Raw genomic sequence first — 18446 nt, 5'->3', positions numbered from 1 at the left:
ATATGCAGAGAGGGTGTTTGGTGTTGGTGAGGTTAACATGCGCAGAGGGAGTGTGTTTGGTTTTGGTGAGGTTCACATGCAGCGAGGGCGTGTGGTTGGTGTTGAGGTTCACATGCAGAGAGGGACTGTGTTTGGTGTTGGTGAGGTTCACATGCACAGAGGGAGTGTGTTTGGTGTTGGTGAGGTTCACATGCAGAGGGGAATGTTTTGTGTTGGTGAGGTTCACATGCGCAGAGGGAGTGTGTTTGGTGTTGGTGAGGTTCACATGCACAGAGGGAGTGTGTTTGGCGTTGGTGAGGTTCACATGCCAGAGGGAGTGTGTTTGGTGTTGGGGTTACATGCACAGAGGGAGTGTGTATGGTGTTGGTGAGGTTCACATGGAGAGAGGGAGTGTGTTTGGTGTTGGTGAGGTTCACATGCAGAGAGCGAGTGTGTTTGGTGTTGTGAGGTTCACAGAGAGGGAGTGTGTTTGGTGTTGATGAGGTTAACATGCGCAGAGGTAGTGTATTTGGTGTTGGTGAGGTTCACATGCCCAGAGGGAGTGTGTTTGGCGTTGGTGAGGTTCACATGCCAGAGGGAGTGTGTTTGGTGTTGGTGGGGTTCACATGCAGAGAGGGAGAGTGTTTGGTGTTGGTGAGGTTCACATGCAGAGAGGGTGTTTGGTGTTGGTGAGGTTAACATGCGCAGAGGGAGAGTGTTTGGTGTTGGTGAGGTTCACATGCAGAGAGGGTGTTTGGTGTTGGTGAGGTTAACATGCGCAGAGGGAGTGTGTTTGGTGTTGGTGAGGTTCACTTGCAGCGAGGGCGTGTGTTTGGTGTTGAGGTTCACATGCAGAGAGGGAGTGTGTTTGGTGTTGGTGAGGTTCACATGCGCAGAGGGAGTGTGTTTGGTGTTGATGAGGTTCACATGCAGAGAGGGAGTGTGTTTGGTGTTGGTGAGGTTCACATGCAGAGAGGGAGTGTGTTTGGTGTTGGTGAGGTTAACATGCGCAGAGGGAGTGTATTTGGTGTTGGTGAGGTTCACTTGCAGCGAGGGCGTGTGTTTGGTGTTGAGGTTCACATGCAGAGAGGGAGTGTGTTTGGTGTTGGTGAGGTTCACATGCGCAGAGGGAGTGTGTTTGGTGTTGATGAGGTTCACATGCAGAGAGGGAGTGTGTTTGGTGTTGGTGAGGTTCACATGCAGAGAGGGAGTGTGTTTGGTGTTGGTGAGGTTAACATGCGCAGAGGGAGTGTATTTGGTGTTGGTGAGGTTCACATGCACAGAGGGAGTGTGTTTGGCGTTGGTGAGGTTCACATGCCAGCGGGAGTGTGTTTGGTGTTGGTGGGGTTCACATGCAGAGAGGGAGTGTGTTTGGCATTGGTGCTGTTCATATGCAGAGAAGGTGTTTGGTGTTGGTGAGGTTAACATGGGAGTGTGTTTGGTTTTGGTGAGGTTCACATGCAGCGAGGTCGTGTGGTTGGTGTTGAGGTTCACATGCAGAGAGGGAGTGTGTTTGGTGTTGAGGTTCACATGCAGAGAGGGAGTGTGTTTGGTGTTGGTGAGGTTCACATGCACAGAGGGAGTGTGTTTGGTGTTGGTGAGGTTCACATGCAGAGGGGAATGTTTTGTGTTGGTGAGGTTCACATGCGCAGAGGGAGTGTGTTTGGTGTTGGTGAGGTTCACATGCACAGAGGGAGTGTGTTTGGCGTTGGTGAGGTTCACATGCCAGAGGGAGTGTGTTTGGTGTTGGTGGGGTTCACATGCAGAGAGGGAGTGTGTTTGGTGTTGGTGAGTTTCACATGCGCAGAGGGAGTGTGTTTGGCATTGGTGGGGTTCACATGCAGAGAGGGAGTGTGTTTGGTGTTGGTGAGGTTCACATGCACAGAGGGAGAGTGTTTGGTGTTAAGGTTCACATGCACAGAGGGAGTCTGTTTGGTGTTGGTGAGGTTCACATGGAGAGAGGGAGTGTGTTTGGTGTTGGTGAGGTTCACATGCAGAGAGGGAGTATGTTTGGTGTTGGTGAGGTTCACATGCAGAGAGGGAGTGTGTTTGGTGTTGGTGAGGTTCACATGCAGAGAGGGAGTGTGTTGGGCGTTGGGTGGGGTTCATGCAGAGAGGGAGTGTGTTTGGTGTTGGTGTGGATCACGTGCACAGAGGGAGTGTGTTTGGTGTTGAGGTTACATGCACAGAGGGAGTGTGTATGGTGTTGGTGAGGTTCACATGGAGAGAGGGAGTGTGTTTGGTGTTGGTGAGGTTCACATGCAGAGAGCGAGTGTGTTTGGTGTTGTGAGGTTCACAGAGAGGGAGTGTGTTTGGTGTTGATGAGGTTAACATGCGCAGAGGTAGTGTATTTGGTGTTGGTGAGGTTCACATGCCCGAGGGAGTGTGTTTGGCGTTGGTGAGGTTCACATGCCAGAGGGAGTGTGTTTGGTGTTGGTGGGGTTCACATGCAGAGAGGGAGAGTGTTTGGTGTTGGTGAGGTTCACATGCAGAGAGGGTGTTTGGTGTTGGTGAGGTTAACATGCGCAGAGGGAGTGTGTTTGGTGTTGGTGAGGTTCACATGCAGCGAGGGCGTGTGTTTGGTGTTGAGGTTCACATGCAGAGAGGGAATGTGTTTGGTGTTGGTGAGGTTCACATGCCCAGAGGGAGTGTGTTTGGCGTTGGTGAGGTTCACATGCCAGAGGGAGTGTGTTTGGTGTTGGTGGGGTTCACATGCAGAGAGGGAGAGTGTTTGGTGTTGGTGAGGTTAACATGCGCAGAGGGAGTGTGTTTGGTGTTGGTGAGGTTCACATGCAGCGAGGGCGTGTGTTTGGTGTTGAGGTTCACATGCAGAGAGGGAGTGTGTTTGGTGTTGGTGAGGTTCACATGCAGAGAGGGAGTGTGTTTGGTGTTGGTGAGGTTAACATGCGCAGAGGGAGTGTATTTGGTGTTGGTGAGGTTCACATGCACAGAGGGAGTGTGTTTGGCGTTGGTGAGGTTCACATGCCAGAGGGAGTGTGTTTGGTGTTGGTGGGGTTCACATGCAGAGAGGGAGTGTGTTTGGTGTTGGTGAGTTTCACATGCGCAGAGGGAGTGTGTTTGGCATTGGTGCTGTTCATATGCAGAGAGGGTGTTTGGTGTTGGTGAGGTTAACATGCGCAGAGGGAGTGTGTTTGGTTTTGGTGAGGTTCACATGCAGCGAGGTCGTGTGGTTGGTGTTGAGGTTCACATGCAGAGAGGGAGTGTGTTTGGTGTTGGTGAGGTTCACATGCACAGAGGGAGTGTGTTTGGTGTTGGTGAGGTTCACATGCAGAGGGGAATGTTTTGTGTTGGTGAGGTTCACATGCGCAGAGGGAGTGTGTTTGGTGTTGGTGAGGTTCACATGCACAGAGGGAGTGTGTTTGGCGTTGGTGAGGTTCACATGCCAGAGGGAGTGTGTTTGGTGTTGGTGGGGTTCACATGCAGAGAGGGAGTGTGTTTGGTGTTGGTGAGTTTCACATGCGCAGAGGGAGTGTGTTTGGCATTGGTGGGGTTCACATGCAGAGAGGGAGTGTGTTTGGTGTTGGTGAGGTTCACATGCACAGAGGGAGAGTGTTTGGTGTTAAGGTTCACATGCACAGAGGGAGTCTGTTTGGTGTTGGTAAGGTTCACATGGAGAGAGGGAGTGTGTTTGGTGTTGTGAGGTTCACATGCAGAGAGGGAGTGTGTTTGGTGTTGGTGAGGTTCACATGCAGAGAGGGAGTGTGTTGGGCGTTGGGTGGGGTTCATGCAGAGAGGGAGTGTGTTTGGTGTGGGTGTGGATCACGTGCACAGAGGGAGTGTGTTTGGCGTTGGTGAGGTTCACATGCCAGAGGGAGTGTGTTTGGTGTTGGTGGGGTTCACATGCAGAGAGGGAGTGTGTTTGGTGTTGGTGAGTTTCACATGCGCAGAGGGAGTGTGTTTGGCATTGGTGCTGTTCATATGCAGAGAGGGTGTTTGGTGTTGGTGAGGTTAACATGCGCAGAGGGAGTGTGTTTGGTTTTGGTGAGGTTCACATGCAGCGAGGGCGTGTGGTTGGTGTTGAGGTTCACATGCAGAGAGGGAGTGTGTTTGGTGTTGGTGAGGTTCACATGCACAGAGGGAGTGTGTTTGGTGTTGGTGAGGTTCACATGCAGAGGGGAATGTTTTGTGTTGGTGAGGTTCACATGCGCAGAGGGAGTGTGTTTGGTGTTGGTGAGGTTCACATGCACAGAGGGAGTGTGTTTGGCGTTGGTGAGGTTCACATGCCAGAGGGAGTGTGTTTGGTGTTGGTGGGGTTCACATGCAGAGAGGGAGTGTGTTTGGTGTTGGTGAGGTTCACATGCAGAGAGGGAGTATGTTTGGTGTTGGTGAGGTTCACATGCAGAGAGGGAGTGTGTTTGGTGTTGGTGAGGTTCACATGCAGAGAGGGAGTGTGTTGGGCGTTGGGTGGGGTTCATGCAGAGAGGGAGTGTGTTTGGTGTTGGTGTGGATCACGTGCACAGAGGGAGTGTGTTTGGTGTTGAGGTTACATGCACAGAGGGAGTGTGTATGGTGTTGGTGAGGTTCACATGGAGAGAGGGAGTGTGTTTGGTGTTGGTGAGGTTCACATGCAGAGAGCGAGTGTGTTTGGTGTTGTGAGGTTCACAGAGAGGGAGTGTGTTTGGTGTTGATGAGGTTAACACGCGCAGAGGTAGTGTATTTGGTGTTGGTGAGGTTCACATGCCCAGAGGGAGTGTGTTTGGCGTTGGTGAGGTTCACATGCCCAGAGGGAGTCTGTTTGGTGTTGGTAAGGTTCACATGGAGAGAGGGAGTGTGTTTGGTGTTGTGAGGTTCACATGCAGAGAGGGAGTGTTTTGGTGTTGGTGAGGTTCACATGCAGAGAGGGAGTGTGTTGGGCGTTGGGTGGGGTTCATGCAGAGAGGGAGTGTGTTTGGTGTGGGTGTGGATCACGTGCACAGAGGGAGTGTGTTTGGCGTTGGTGAGGTTCACATGCCAGAGGGAGTGTGTTTGGTGTTGGTGGGGTTCACATGCAGAGAGGGAGTGTGTTTGGTGTTGGTGAGTTTCACATGCGCAGAGGGAGTGTGTTTGGCATTGGTGCTGTTCATATGCAGAGAGGGTGTTTGGTGTTGGTGAGGTTAACATGCGCAGAGGGAGTGTGTTTGGTTTTGGTGAGGTTCACATGCAGCGAGGGCGTGTGGTTGGTGTTGAGGTTCACATGCAGAGAGGGAGTGTGTTTGGTGTTGGTGAGGTTCACATGCACAGAGGGAGTGTGTTTGGTGTTGGTGAGGTTCACATGCAGAGGGGAATGTTTTGTGTTGGTGAGGTTCACATGCGCAGAGGGAGTGTGTTTGGTGTTGGTGAGGTTCACATGCACAGAGGGAGTGTGTTTGGCGTTGGTGAGGTTCACATGCCAGAGGGAGTGTGTTTGGTGTTGGTGGGGTTCACATGCAGAGAGGGAGTGTGTTTGGTGTTGGTGAGGTTCACATGCAGAGAGGGAGTATGTTTGGTGTTGGTGAGGTTCACATGCAGAGAGGGAGTGTGTTTGGTGTTGGTGAGGTTCACATGCAGAGAGGGAGTGTGTTGGGCGTTGGGTGGGGTTCATGCAGAGAGGGAGTGTGTTTGGTGTTGGTGTGGATCACGTGCACAGAGGGAGTGTGTTTGGTGTTGAGGTTACATGCACAGAGGGAGTGTGTATGGTGTTGGTGAGGTTCACATGGAGAGAGGGAGTGTGTTTGGTGTTGGTGAGGTTCACATGCAGAGAGCGAGTGTGTTTGGTGTTGTGAGGTTCACAGAGAGGGAGTGTGTTTGGTGTTGATGAGGTTAACACGCGCAGAGGTAGTGTATTTGGTGTTGGTGAGGTTCACATGCCCAGAGGGAGTGTGTTTGGCGTTGGTGAGGTTCACATGCCAGAGGGAGTGTGTTTGGTGTTGGTGGGGTTCACATGCAGAGAGGGAGAGTGTTTGGTGTTGGTGAGGTTCACATGCAGAGAGGGTGTTTGGTGTTGGTGAGGTTAACATGCGCAGAGGGAGAGTGTTTGGTGTTGGTGAGGTTCACATGCAGAGAGGGTGTTTGGTGTTGGTGAGGTTAACATGCGCAGAGGGAGTGTGTTTGGTGTTGGTGAGGTTCACATGCAGAGAGGGCGTGTGTTTGGTGTTGGTGAGGTTCACATGCGCAGAGGGAGTGTGTTTGGCGTTGATGAGGTTCACATGCAGAGAGGGAGTGTGTTTGGTGTTGGTGAGGTTCACATGCAGAGAGGGAGTGTGTTTGGTGTTGGTGAGGTTAACATGCGCAGAGGGAGTGTATTTGGTGTTGGTGAGGTTCACATGCACAGAGGGAGTGTGTTTGGCGTTGGTGAGGTTCACATGCCAGAGGGAGTGTGTTTGGTGTTGGTGGGGTTCACATGCAGAGAGGGAGTGTGTTTGGTGTTGGTGAGTTTCACATGCGCAGAGGGAGTGTGTTTGGCATTGGTGCTGTTCATATGCAGAGAGGGTGTTTGGTGTTGGTGAGGTTAACATGCGCAGAGGGAGTGTGTTTGGTTTTGGTGAGGTTCACATGCAGCGAGGTCGTGTGGTTGGTGTTGAGGTTCACATGCAGAGAGGGAGTGTGTTTGGTGTTGGTGAGGTTCACATGCACAGAGGGAGTGTGTTTGGTGTTGGTGAGGTTCACATGCAGAGGGGAATGTTTTGTGTTGGTGAGGTTCACATGCGCAGAGGGAGTGTGTTTGGTGTTGGTGAGGTTCACATGCACAGAGGGAGTGTGTTTGGCGTTGGTGAGGTTCACATGCCAGAGGGAGTGTGTTTGGTGTTGGTGGGGTTCACATGCAGAGAGGGAGTGTGTTTGGTGTTGGTGTGTTTCACATGCGCAGAGGGAGTGTGTTTGGCATTGGTGGGGTTCACATGCAGAGTGGGAGTGTGTTTGGTGTTGGTGAGGTTCACATGCACAGAGGGAGAGTGTTTGGTGTTAAGGTTCACATGCACAGAGGGAGTCTGTTTGGTGTTGGTGAGGTTCACATGGAGAGAGGGAGTGTGTTTGGTGTTGGTGAGGTTCACATGCAGAGAGGGAGTATGTTTGGTGTTGGTGAGGTTCACATGCAGAGAGGGAGTGTGTTTGGTGTTGGTGAGGTTCACATGCAGAGAGGGAGTGTGTTGGGCGTTGGGTGGGGTTCATGCAGAGAGGGAGTGTGTTTGGTGTTGGTGTGGATCACGTGCACAGAGGGAGTGTGTTTGGTGTTGAGGTTACATGCACAGAGGGAGTGTGTATGGTGTTGGTGAGGTTCACATGGAGAGAGGGAGTGTGTTTGGTGTTGGTGAGGTTCACATGCAGAGAGCGAGTGTGTTTGGTGTTGTGAGGTTCACAGAGAGGGAGTGTGTTTGGTGTTGATGAGGTTAACATGCGCAGAGGTAGTGTATTTGGTGTTGGTGAGGTTCACATGCCCAGAGGGAGTGTGTTTGGCGTTGGTGAGGTTCACATGCCAGAGGGAGTGTGTTTGGTGTTGGTGGGGTTCACATGCAGAGAGGGAGTGTGTTTGGTGTTGGTGAGGTTCACATGCAGAGAGGGAGTATGTTTGGTGTTGGTGAGGTTCACATGCAGAGAGGGAGTGTGTTTGGTGTTGGTGAGGTTCACATGCAGAGAGGGAGTGTGTTGGGCGTTGGGTGGGGTTCATGCAGAGAGGGAGTGTGTTTGGTGTTGGTGTGGATCACGTGCACAGAGGGAGTGTGTTTGGTGTTGAGGTTACATGCACAGAGGGAGTGTGTATGGTGTTGGGGAGGTTCACATGCAGATTGGGAGTGTGTTTGGTGTTGGTGAGGTTCACATGCAGAGAGCGAGTGTGTTTGGTGTTGTGAGGTTCACAGAGAGGGAGTGTGTTTGGTGTTGATGAGGTTAACATGCGCAGAGGTAGTGTATTTGGTGTTGGTGAGGTTCACATGCCCAGAGGGAGTGTGTTTGGCGTTGGTGAGGTTCACATGCCAGAGGGAGTGTGTTTGGTGTTGGTGGGGTTCACATGCAGAGAGGGAGAGTGTTTGGTGTTGGTGAGGTTCACATGCAGAGAGGGTGTTTGGTGTTGGTGAGGTTAACATGCGCAGAGGGAGAGTGTTTGGTGTTGGTGAGGTTCACATGCAGAGAGGGTGTTTGGTGTTGGTGAGGTTAACATGCGCAGAGGGAGTGTGTTTGGTGTTGGTGAGGAACACATGCAGCGAGGGCGTGTGTTTGGTGTTGAGGTTCACATGCAGAGAGGGAGTGTGTTTGGTGTTGGTGAGGTTCACATGCGCAGAGGGAGTGTGTTTGGCGTTGATGAGGTTCACATGCAGAGAGGGAGTGTGTTTGGCGTTGGTGAGGTTCACATGCAGAGAGGGAGTGTGTTTGGTGTTGGTGAGGTTAACATGCGCAGAGGGAGTGTATTTGGTGTTGGTGAGGTTCACATGCACAGAGGGAGTGTGTTTGGCGTTGGTGAGGTTCACATGCCAGAGGGAGTGTGTTTGGTGTTGGTGGGGTTCACATGCAGAGAGGGAGTGTGTTTGGTGTTGGTGAGTTTCACATGCGCAGAGGGAGTGTGTTTGGCATTGGTGCTGTTCATATGCAGAGAGGGTGTTTGGTGTTGGTGAGGTTCACATGCAGCGAGGTCGTGTGGTTGGTGTTGAGGTTCACATGCAGAGAGGGAGTGTGTTTGGTGTTGGTGAGGTTCACATGCACAGAGGGAGTGTGTTTGGTGTTGGTGAGGTTCACATGCAGAGGGGAATGTTTTGTGTTGGTGAGGTTCACATGCGCAGAGGGAGTGTGTTTGGTGTTGGTGAGGTTCACATGCACAGAGGGAGTGTGTTTGGCGTTGGTGAGGTTCACATGCCAGAGGGAGTGTGTTTGGTGTTGGTGGGGTTCACATGCAGAGAGGGAGTGTGTTTGGTGTTGGTGAGTTTCACATGCGCAGAGGGAGTGTGTTTGGCATTGGTGGGGTTCACATGCAGAGAGGGAGTGTGTTTGGTGTTGGTGAGGTTCACATGCACAGAGGGAGAGTGTTTGGTGTTAAGGTTCACATGCACAGAGGGAGTCTGTTTGGGTGAGGTTCACATGGAGAGAGGGAGTGTGTTTGGTGTTGGTGAGGTTCACATGCAGAGAGGGAGTATGTTTGGTGTTGGTGAGGTTCACATGCAGAGAGGGAGTGTGTTTGGTGTTGGTGAGGTTCACATGCAGAGAGGGAGTGTGTTGGGCGTTGGGTGGGGTTCATGCAGAGAGGGAGTGTGTTTGGTGTTGGTGTGGATCACGTGCACAGAGGGAGTGTGTTTGGTGTTGAGGTTACATGCACAGAGGGAGTGTGTATGGTGTTGGTGAGGTTCACATGGAGAGAGGGAGTGTGTTTGGTGTTGGTGAGGTTCACATGCAGAGAGCGAGTGTGTTTGGTGTTGTGAGGTTCACAGAGAGGGAGTGTGTTTGGTGTTGATGAGGTTAACATGCGCAGAGGTAGTGTATTTGGTGTTGGTGAGGTTCACATGCCCAGAGGGAGTGTGTTTGGCGTTGGTGAGGTTCACATGCCAGAGGGAGTGTGTTTGGTGTTGGTGGGGTTCACATGCGCAGAGGTAGTGTATTTGGTGTTGGTGAGGTTCACATGCCCAGAGGGAGTGTGTTTGGCGTTGGTGAGGTTAACATGCGCAGAGGGAGTGTGTTTGGTGTTGGTGAGGTTCACATGCAGCGAGGGCGTGTGTTTGGTGTTGAGGTTCACATGCAGAGAGGGAATGTGTTTGGTGTTGGTGAGGTTCACATGCCCAGAGGGAGTGTGTTTGGCGTTGGTGAGGTTCACATGCCAGAGGGAGTGTGTTTGGTGTTGGTGGGGTTCACATGCAGAGAGGGAGAGTGTTTGGTGTTGGTGAGGTTCACATGCAGAGAGGGTGTTTGGTGTTGGTGAGGTTAACATGCGCAGAGGGAGTGTGTTTGGTTTTGGTGAGGTTCACATGCAGCGAGGGCGTGTGGTTGGTGTTGAGGTTCACATGCAGAGAGGGAGTGTGTTTGGTGTTGGTGAGGTTCACATGCACAGAGGGAGTGTGTTTGGTGTTGGTGAGGTTCACATGCAGAGGGGAATGTTTTGTGTTGGTGAGGTTCACATGCGCAGAGGGAGTGTGTTTGGTGTTGGTGAGGTTCACATGCACAGAGGGAGTGTGTTTGGCGTTGGTGAGGTTCACATGCCAGAGGGAGTGTGTTTGGTGTTGGTGGGGTTCACATGCAGAGAGGGAGTGTGTTTGGTGTTGGTGAGGTTCACATGCAGAGAGGGAGTATGTTTGGTGTTGGTGAGGTTCACATGCAGAGAGGGAGTGTGTTTGGTGTTGGTGAGGTTCACATGCAGAGAGGGAGTGTGTTGGGCGTTGGGTGGGGTTCATGCAGAGAGGGTGTTTGGTGTTGGTGTGGATCACGTGCACAGAGGGAGTGTGTTTGGTGTTGAGGTTACATGCACAGAGGGAGTGTGTATGGTGTTGGTGAGGTTCACATGGAGAGAGGGAGTGTGTTTGGTGTTGGTGAGGTTCACATGCAGAGAGCGAGTGTGTTTGGTGTTGTGAGGTTCACAGAGAGGGAGTGTGTTTGGTGTTGATGAGGTTAACATGCGCAGAGGTAGTGTATTTGGTGTTGGTGAGGTTCACATGCCCAGAGGGAGTGTGTTTGGCGTTGGTGAGGTTCACATGCCAGAGGGAGTGTGTTTGGTGTTGGTGGGGTTCACATGCAGAGAGGGAGAGTGTTTGGTGTTGGTGAGGTTCACATGCAGAGAGGGTGTTTGGTGTTGGTGAGGTTAACATGCGCAGAGGGAGTGTGTTTGGTGTTGGTGAGGTTCACATGCAGCGAGGGCGTGTGTTTGGTGTTGAGGTTCACATGCAGAGAGGGAGTGTGTTTGGTGTTGGTGAGGTTCACATGCGCAGAGGGAGTGTGTTTGGCGTTGATGAGGTTCACATGCAGAGAGGGAGTGTGTTTGGTGTTGGTGAGGTTCACATGCAGAGAGGGAGTGTGTTTGGTGTTGGTGAGGTTAACATGCGCAGAGGGAGTGTATTTGGTGTTGGTGAGGTTCACATGCACAGAGGGAGTGTGTTTGGCATTGGTGAGGTTCACATGCCAGAGGGAGTGTGTTTGGTGTTGGTGGGGTTCACATGCAGAGAGGGAGTGTGTTTGGTGTTGGTGAGCTTCACATGCGCAGAGGGAGTGTGTTTGGCATTGGTGCTGTTCATATGCAGAGAGGGTGTTTGGTGTTGGTGAGGTTAACATGCGCAGAGGGAGTGTGTTTGGTTTTGGTGAGGTTCACATGCAGCGAGGTCGTGTGGTTGGTGTTGAGGTTCACATGCAGAGAGGGAGTGTGTTTGGTGTTGGTGAGGTTCACATGCACAGAGGGAGTGTGTTTGGTGTTGGTGAGGTTCACATGCAGAGGGGAATGTTTTGTGTTGGTGAGGTTCACATGCGCAGAGGGAGTGTGTTTGGTGTTGGTGAGGTTCACATGCACAGAGGGAGTGTGTTTGGCGTTGGTGAGGTTCACATGCCAGAGGGAGTGTGTTTGGTGTTGGTGGGGTCACATGCAGAGAGGGAGTGTGTTTGGTGTTGGTGAGTTTCACATGCGCAGAGGGAGTGTGTTTGGCATTGGTGGGGTTCACATGCAGAGAGGGAGTGTGTTTGGTGTTGGTGAGGTTCACATGCACAGAGGGAGAGTGTTTCGTGTTAAGGTTCACATGCACAGAGGGAGTCTGTTTGGTGTTGGTGAGGTTCACATGGAGAGAGGGAGTGTGTTTGGTGTTGGTGAGGTTCACATGCAGAGAGGGAGTGTGTTTGGTGTTGGTGAGGTTCACATGCAGAGAGGGAGTGTGTTGGGCGTTGGGTGGGGTTCATGCAGAGAGAGAGTGTGTTTGGTGTTGGTGTGGATCACGTGCACAGAGGGAGTGTGTTTGGTGTTGAGATTACATGCACAGAGGGAGTGTGTATGGTGTTGGTGAGGTTCACATGGAGAGAGGGAGTGTGTTTGGTGTTGGTGAGGTTCACATGCAGAGAGCGAGTGTGTTTGGTGTTGTGAGGTTCACAGAGAGGGAGTGTGTTTGGTGTTGATGAGGTTAACATGCGCAGAGGTAGTGTATTTGGTGTTGGTGAGGTTCACATGCCCAGAGGGAGTGTGTTTGGCGTTGGTGAGGTTCACATGCCAGAGGGAGTGTGTTTGGTGTTGGTGGGGTTCACATGCAGAGAGGGAGAGTGTTTGGTGTTGGTGAGGTTCACATGCAGAGAGGGTGTTTGGTGTTGGTGAGGTTAACATGCGCAGAGGGAGTGTGTTTGGTGTTGGTGAGGTTCACATGCAGCGAGGGCGTGTGTTTGGTGTTGAGGTTCACATGCAGAGAGGGAGTGTGTTTGGTGTTGGTGAGGTTCACATGCGCAGAGGGAGTGTGTTTGGCGTTGATGAGGTTCACATGCAGAGAGGGAGTGTGTTTGGTGTTGGTGAGGTTCACATGCAGAGAGGGAGTGTGTTTGGTGTTGGTGAGGTTAACATGCGCAGAGGGAGTGTATTTGGTGTTGGTGAGGTTCACATGCACAGAGGGAGTGTGTTTGGCGTTGGTGAGGTTCACATGCCAGAGGGAGTGTGTTTGGTGTTGGTGGGGTTCACATGCAGAGAGGGAGTGTGTTTGGTGTTGGTGAGCTTCACATGCGCAGAGGGAGTGTGTTTGGCATTGGTGCTGTTCATATGCAGAGAGGGTGTTTGGTGTTGGTGAGGTTAACATGCGCAGAGGGAGTGTGTTTGGTTTTGGTGAGGTTCACATGCAGCGAGGTCGTGTGGTTGGTGTTGAGGTTCACATGCAGAGAGGGAGTGTGTTTGGTGTTGGTGAGGTTCACATGCACAGAGGGAGTCTGTTTGGTGTTGGTGAGGTTCACATGCAGAGGGGAATGTTTTGTGTTGGTGAGGTTCACATGCGCAGAGGGAGTGTGTTTGGTGTTGGTGAGGTTCACATGCACAGAGGGAGTGTGTTTGGCGTTGGTGAGGTTCACATGCCAGAGGGAGTGTGTTTGGTGTTGGTGGGGTTCACATGCAGAGAGGGAGTGTGTTTGGTGTTGGTGAGTTTCACATGCGCAGAGGGAGTGTGTTTGGCATTGGTGGGGTTCACATGCAGAGAGGGAGTGTGTTTGGTGTTGGTGAGGTTCACATGCACAGAGGGAGAGTGTTTGGTGTTAAGGTTCACATGCACAGAGGGAGTCTGTTTGGTGTTGGTGAGGTTCACATGGAGAGAGGGAGTGTGTTTGGTGTTGGTGAGGTTCACATGCAGAGAGGGAGTGTGTTTGGTGTTGGTGAGGTTCACATGCAGAGAGGGAGTGTGTTGGGCGTTGGGTGGGGTTCATGCAGAGAGAGAGTGTGTTTGGTGTTGGTGTGGATCACGTGCACAGAGGGAGTGTGTTTGGTGTTGAGATTACATGCACAGAGGGAGTGTGTATGGTGTTGGTGAGGTTCACATGGAGAGAGGGAGTGTGTTTGGTGTTGGTGAGGTTCACATGCAGAGAGCGAGTGTGTTTGGTGTTGTGAGGTTCACAGAGAGGGAGTGTGTTTGGTGTTGATGAGGTTAACATGCGCAGAGGTAGTGTATTTGGTGTTGGTGAGGTTCACATGCAGAGAGGGTGTTTGGTGTTGGTGAGGTTAACATGCGCAGAGGGAGTGTGTTTGGTGTTGGTGAGGTTCACATGCAGCGAGGGCGTGTGTTTGGTGTTGAGGTTCACATGCAGAGAGGGAGTGTGTTTGGTGTTGGTGAGGTTCACATGCGCAGAGGGAGTGTGTTTGGCGTTGATGAGGTTCACATGCAGAGAGGGAGTGTGTTTGGTGTTGGTGAGGTTCACATGCAGAGAGGGAGTGTGTTTGGTGTTGGTGAGGTTAACATGCGCAGAGGGAGTGTATTTGGTGTTGGTGAGGTTCACATGCACAGAGGGAGTGTGTTTGGCGTTGGTGAGGTTCACATGCCAGAGGGAGTGTGTTTGGTGTTGGTGGGGTTCACATGCAGAGAGGGAGTGTGTTTGGTGTTGGTGAGTTTCACATGCGCAGAGGGAGTGTGTTTGGCATTGGTGCTGTTCATATGCAGAGAGGGTGTTTGGTGTTGGTGAGGTTAACATGCGCAGAGGGAGTGTGTTTGGTTTTGGTGAGGTTCACATGCAGCGAGGGCGTGTGGTTGGTGTTGAGGTTCACATGCAGAGAGGGAGTGTGTTTGGTGTTGGTGAGGTTCACATGCAAGAGGGAGTGTGTTTGGTGTTGGTGAGGTTCACATGCAGAGAGGGAGTGTGTTTGGTGTTGGTGAGGTTCACATGCACAGAGGGAGAGTGTTTGGTGTTAAGGTTCACATGCACAGAGGGAGTCTGTTTTTGGTGTTGGTGAGGTTCACATGGAGAGAGGGAGTGTGTTTGGTGTTGGTGAGGTTCACATGCAGAGAGGGAGTATGTTTGGTGTTGGTGAGGTTCACATGCAGAGAGGGAATGTGTTTGGTGTTGGTGAGGTTCACATGCAGAGAGGGAGTGTGTTGGGCGTTGGGTGGGGTTCATGCAGAGAGGGAGTGTGTTTGGTGTTGGTGTGGATCACGTGCACAGAGGGAGTGTGTATGGTGTTGGTGAGGTTCACATGCACAGAGGGAGTGTGTTTGGCGTTGGTGAGGTTCACATGCCAGAGGGAGTGTGTTTGGTGTTGGTGGGGTTCACATGCAGAGAGGGAGTGTGTTTGGTGTTGGTGAGTTTCACATGCGCAGAGGGAGTGTGTTTGGCATTGGTGCTGTTCATATGCAGAGAGGGTGTTTGGTGTTGGTGAGGTTAACATGCGCAGAGGGAGTGTGTTTGGTTTTGGTGAGGTTCACATGCAGCGAGGGCGTGTGGTTGGTGTTGAGGTTCACATGCAGAGAGGGAGTGTGTTTGGTGTTGGTGAGTTTCACATGCGCAGAGGGAGTGTGTTTGGCATTGGTGGGGTTCACATGCAGAGAGGGAGTGTGTTTGGTGTTGGTGAGGTTCACATGCACAGAGGGAGAGTGTTTGGTGTTAAGGTTCACATGCACAGAGGGAGTCTGTTTGGTGTTGGTGAGGTTCACATGGAGAGAGGGAGTGTGTTTGGTGTTGGTGAGGTTCACATGCAGAGAGGGAGTATGTTTGGTGTTGGTGAGGTTCACATGCAGAGAGGGAGTGTGTTTGGTGTTGGTGAGGTTCACATGCAGAGAGGGAGTGTGTTGGGCGTTGGGTGGGGTTCATGCAGAGAGGGAGTGTGTTTGGTGTTGGTGTGGATCACGTGCACAGAGGGAGTGTGTTTGGTGTTGAGGTTACATGCACAGAGGGAGTGTGTATGGTGTTGGTGAGGTTCACATGGAGAGAGGGAGTGTGTTTGGTGTTGGTGAGGTTCACATGCAGAGAGCGAGTGTGTTTGGTGTTGTGAGGTTCACAGAGAGGGAGTGTGTTTGGTGTTGATGAGGTTAACATGCGCAGAGGTAGTGTATTTGGTGTTGGTGAGGTTCACATGCCCAGAGGGAGTGTGTTTGGCGTTGGTGAGGTTCACATGCCAGAGGGAGTGTGTTTGGTGTTGGTGGGGTTCACATGCAGAGAGGGAGAGTGTTTGGTGTTGGTGAGGTTCACATGCAGAGAGGGTGTTTGGTGTTGGTGAGGTTAACATGCGCAGAGGGAGTGTGTTTGGTGTTGGTGAGGTTCACATGCAGCGAGGGCGTGTGTTTGGTGTTGAGGTTCACATGCAGAGAGGGAATGTGTTTGGTGTTGGTGAGGTTCACATGCCCAGAGGGAGTGTGTTGGGCGTTGATGAGGTTCACATGCAGAGAGGGAGTGTGTTTGGTGTTGGTGAGGTTCACATGCAGAGAGGGAGTGTGTTTGGTGTTGGTGAGGTTAACATGCGCAGAGGGAGTGTATTTGGTGTTGGTGAGGTTCACATGCACAGAGGGAGTGTGTTTGGCGTTGGTGAGGTTCACATGCCAGAGGGAGTGTGTTTGGTGTTGGTGGGGTTCACATGCAGAGAGGGAGTGTGTTTGGTGTTGGTGAGTTTCACATGCGCAAGGGAGTGTGTTTGGCATTGGTGCTGTTCATATGCAGAGAGGGTGTTTGGTGTTGGTGAGGTTAACATGCGCAGAGGGAGTGTGTTTGGTTTTGGTGAGGTTCACATGCAGCGAGGGCGTGTGGTTGGTGTTGAGGTTCACATGCAGAGAGGGAGTGTGTTTGGTGTTGGTGAGGTTCACATGTAGAGAGGGAGTGAATTTGGTGTTGGTGAGGTTCACATGCGCAGAGGTAGTGTGTTTGGTGTTGGTGATGTTCACTTGCGCAGAGGGAGTGTGTTTGGTGTTGGTGTGGTTCACATGCAGAGAGGGAGTGTGTTTGGTGTTGGTGAGTTTCACATGCGCAGAGGGAGAGTGTTTGGCATTGGTGTTTGGTGTTGGTGAGGTTCACATGCAGAGGGGAATGTTTTGTGTTGGTGAGGTTCACATGCGCAGAGGGAGTGTGTTTGGTGTTGGTGAGGTTCACATGCACAGAGGGAGTGTGTTTGGCGTTGGTGAGGTTCACATGCCAGAGGGAGTGTGTTTGGTGTTGGTGGGGTTCACATGCAGAGAGGGAGTGTGTTTGGTGTTGGTGAGGTTCACATGCAGAGAGGGTGTTTGGTGTTGGTGAGGTTAACATGCGCAGAGGGAGTGTGTTTGGTGTTGGTGAGGTTCACAATGCAGCGAGGGCGTGTGGTTGGTGTTGAGGTTCACATGCAGAGAGGGAGTGTGTTTGGTGTTGGTGAGGTTCACATGCACAGAGGGAGTGTGTTTGGTGTTGTTGAGGTTCACATGCAGAGGGGAATGTTTTGTGTTGGTGAGGTTCACATGCTCAGAGGGAGTGTGTTTGGCGTTGGTGAGGTTCACATGCACAGAGGGAGTGTGTTTGGTATTGGTGAGGTTCACATGCACAGAGGGAGTGTGTTTGGTGTTGGTGAGGTTCACATGCACAGAGGGAGTGTGTTTGGTGTTATTATTATTATTATTTATTTCTTAGCAGACGCCCTTATCCAGGGCGACTTACAATCGTAAGCAAAAACATTTCAAGCGTTACAATACAAGTAATACAATAGAGCAAGAAATACAATAACTTTTGTTCAAGTAAAGTACAAGTTTGACAAACCACAATTCAATAATACAGCAGGTAATAGTGATAGTTACTTCAGGATATGATTAAATAGTGATAGTTACATAAGGATGTGATTAAATACAAAGTACTTCAGGTTAAACACTTGGCAGATTACAGTATTCTGAAGTACAGGATTAAAATGCAGTAAAATAGGGGCTGATAAGAGCAAAATAAAGCACATTTACATGAAGGGTGATAGTGTCCCTGTGACGGGGTACTGCCCCGTCTTTATGATCAATGTTGGGACTGGCAGGGAGGGGGTTAAAATTCCTCCCTGCCAGAAAAACATGTGAGAATGTGGCTGGAGCCCTAATTGACTAATCAGTAATTATTGAATAATTGGGCTCCAGCCACAGGGGATAAAAGCCAGGGGAGAGGCCCTGGCTAGGAGAGAGAGTTGAAGGAGAGATCTAGAAACAAGAGTGTGTTTGTATGTGTTGTTTTTCTGTTCCAGTGAAGGCAACGCCCAGCCTGGAAACCTTTATTTTTGTAAGTTTTGCTTTTTGCTTTGTGTGTATTTTGTGTTTAAAACCGTTTTGTTTGGTCCTTGTGCCTATTTATTTTGTATTTTTGTTTATTAAAAACTTTATTTTTGAACTTTACACTGTCTGAGTCTCAAACCTCGGTCCATCCTGTCACAGTCCCGGATACAAACAGAGGAGTTCTACAGGTGCTCTTTGAAGAGGTGAGTCTTAAGGAGGCGTCGGAATGTGGTCAGGGACTGGGTGTTGGTGAGATTCACATGCGCAGAGGGAGTGTGTTTGGTGTTGGTGAGATTCACATGCGCAGAGGGAGTGTGTTTGGTGTTGGTGAGGTTCACATGTAGAGAGGGAGTGAATTTGGTGTTGGTGAGGTTCACATGCGCAGAGGTAGTGTGTTTGGTGTTGGTGAGGTTCACATGCAGAGAGGGAGTGTGTTTGGTGTTGGTGAGGTTCACATGCACAGAGGGAGTGAATTTGGTGTTGGTGAGGTTCACATGCGCAGAGGTAGTGTGTTTGGTGTTGGTGATGTTCACTTGCGCAGAGGGAGTGTGTTTGGTTTGGTGTGGTTCACATGCACAGAGGGAGTGTGTTTGGTGTTGAGGTTCACATGCAGAGAGGGAGTGTGTTTGGTGTTGGTGAGGTTCACATGCAGAGAGGGAGTGTGTTTGATGTTGGTGTGGTTCACATGCACAGAGGGAGTGTGTTTGTGTTGGTGAGGTTCACATGCAGAGAGGGAGTGTGTTTGGTGTTGGTGAGGTTCACATGCAGAGAGGGAGTGTGTTGGTCGTTGGTGGGGTTCAAATGCAGAGAGGGAGTGTGTTTGGTGTTGGTGAGGTTCACATGCAGAGAGGGAGTGTGTTGGTCGTTGGTGGGGTTCAAATGCAGAGA

The sequence above is a fragment of the Acipenser ruthenus genome, chromosome 25 (assembly GCF_902713425.1).
Source record: "Acipenser ruthenus chromosome 25, fAciRut3.2 maternal haplotype, whole genome shotgun sequence".
In the NCBI taxonomy this organism is placed as follows: domain Eukaryota; kingdom Metazoa; phylum Chordata; class Actinopteri; order Acipenseriformes; family Acipenseridae; genus Acipenser; species Acipenser ruthenus.
Note: the sequence above shows the minus strand (reverse complement) of the source record.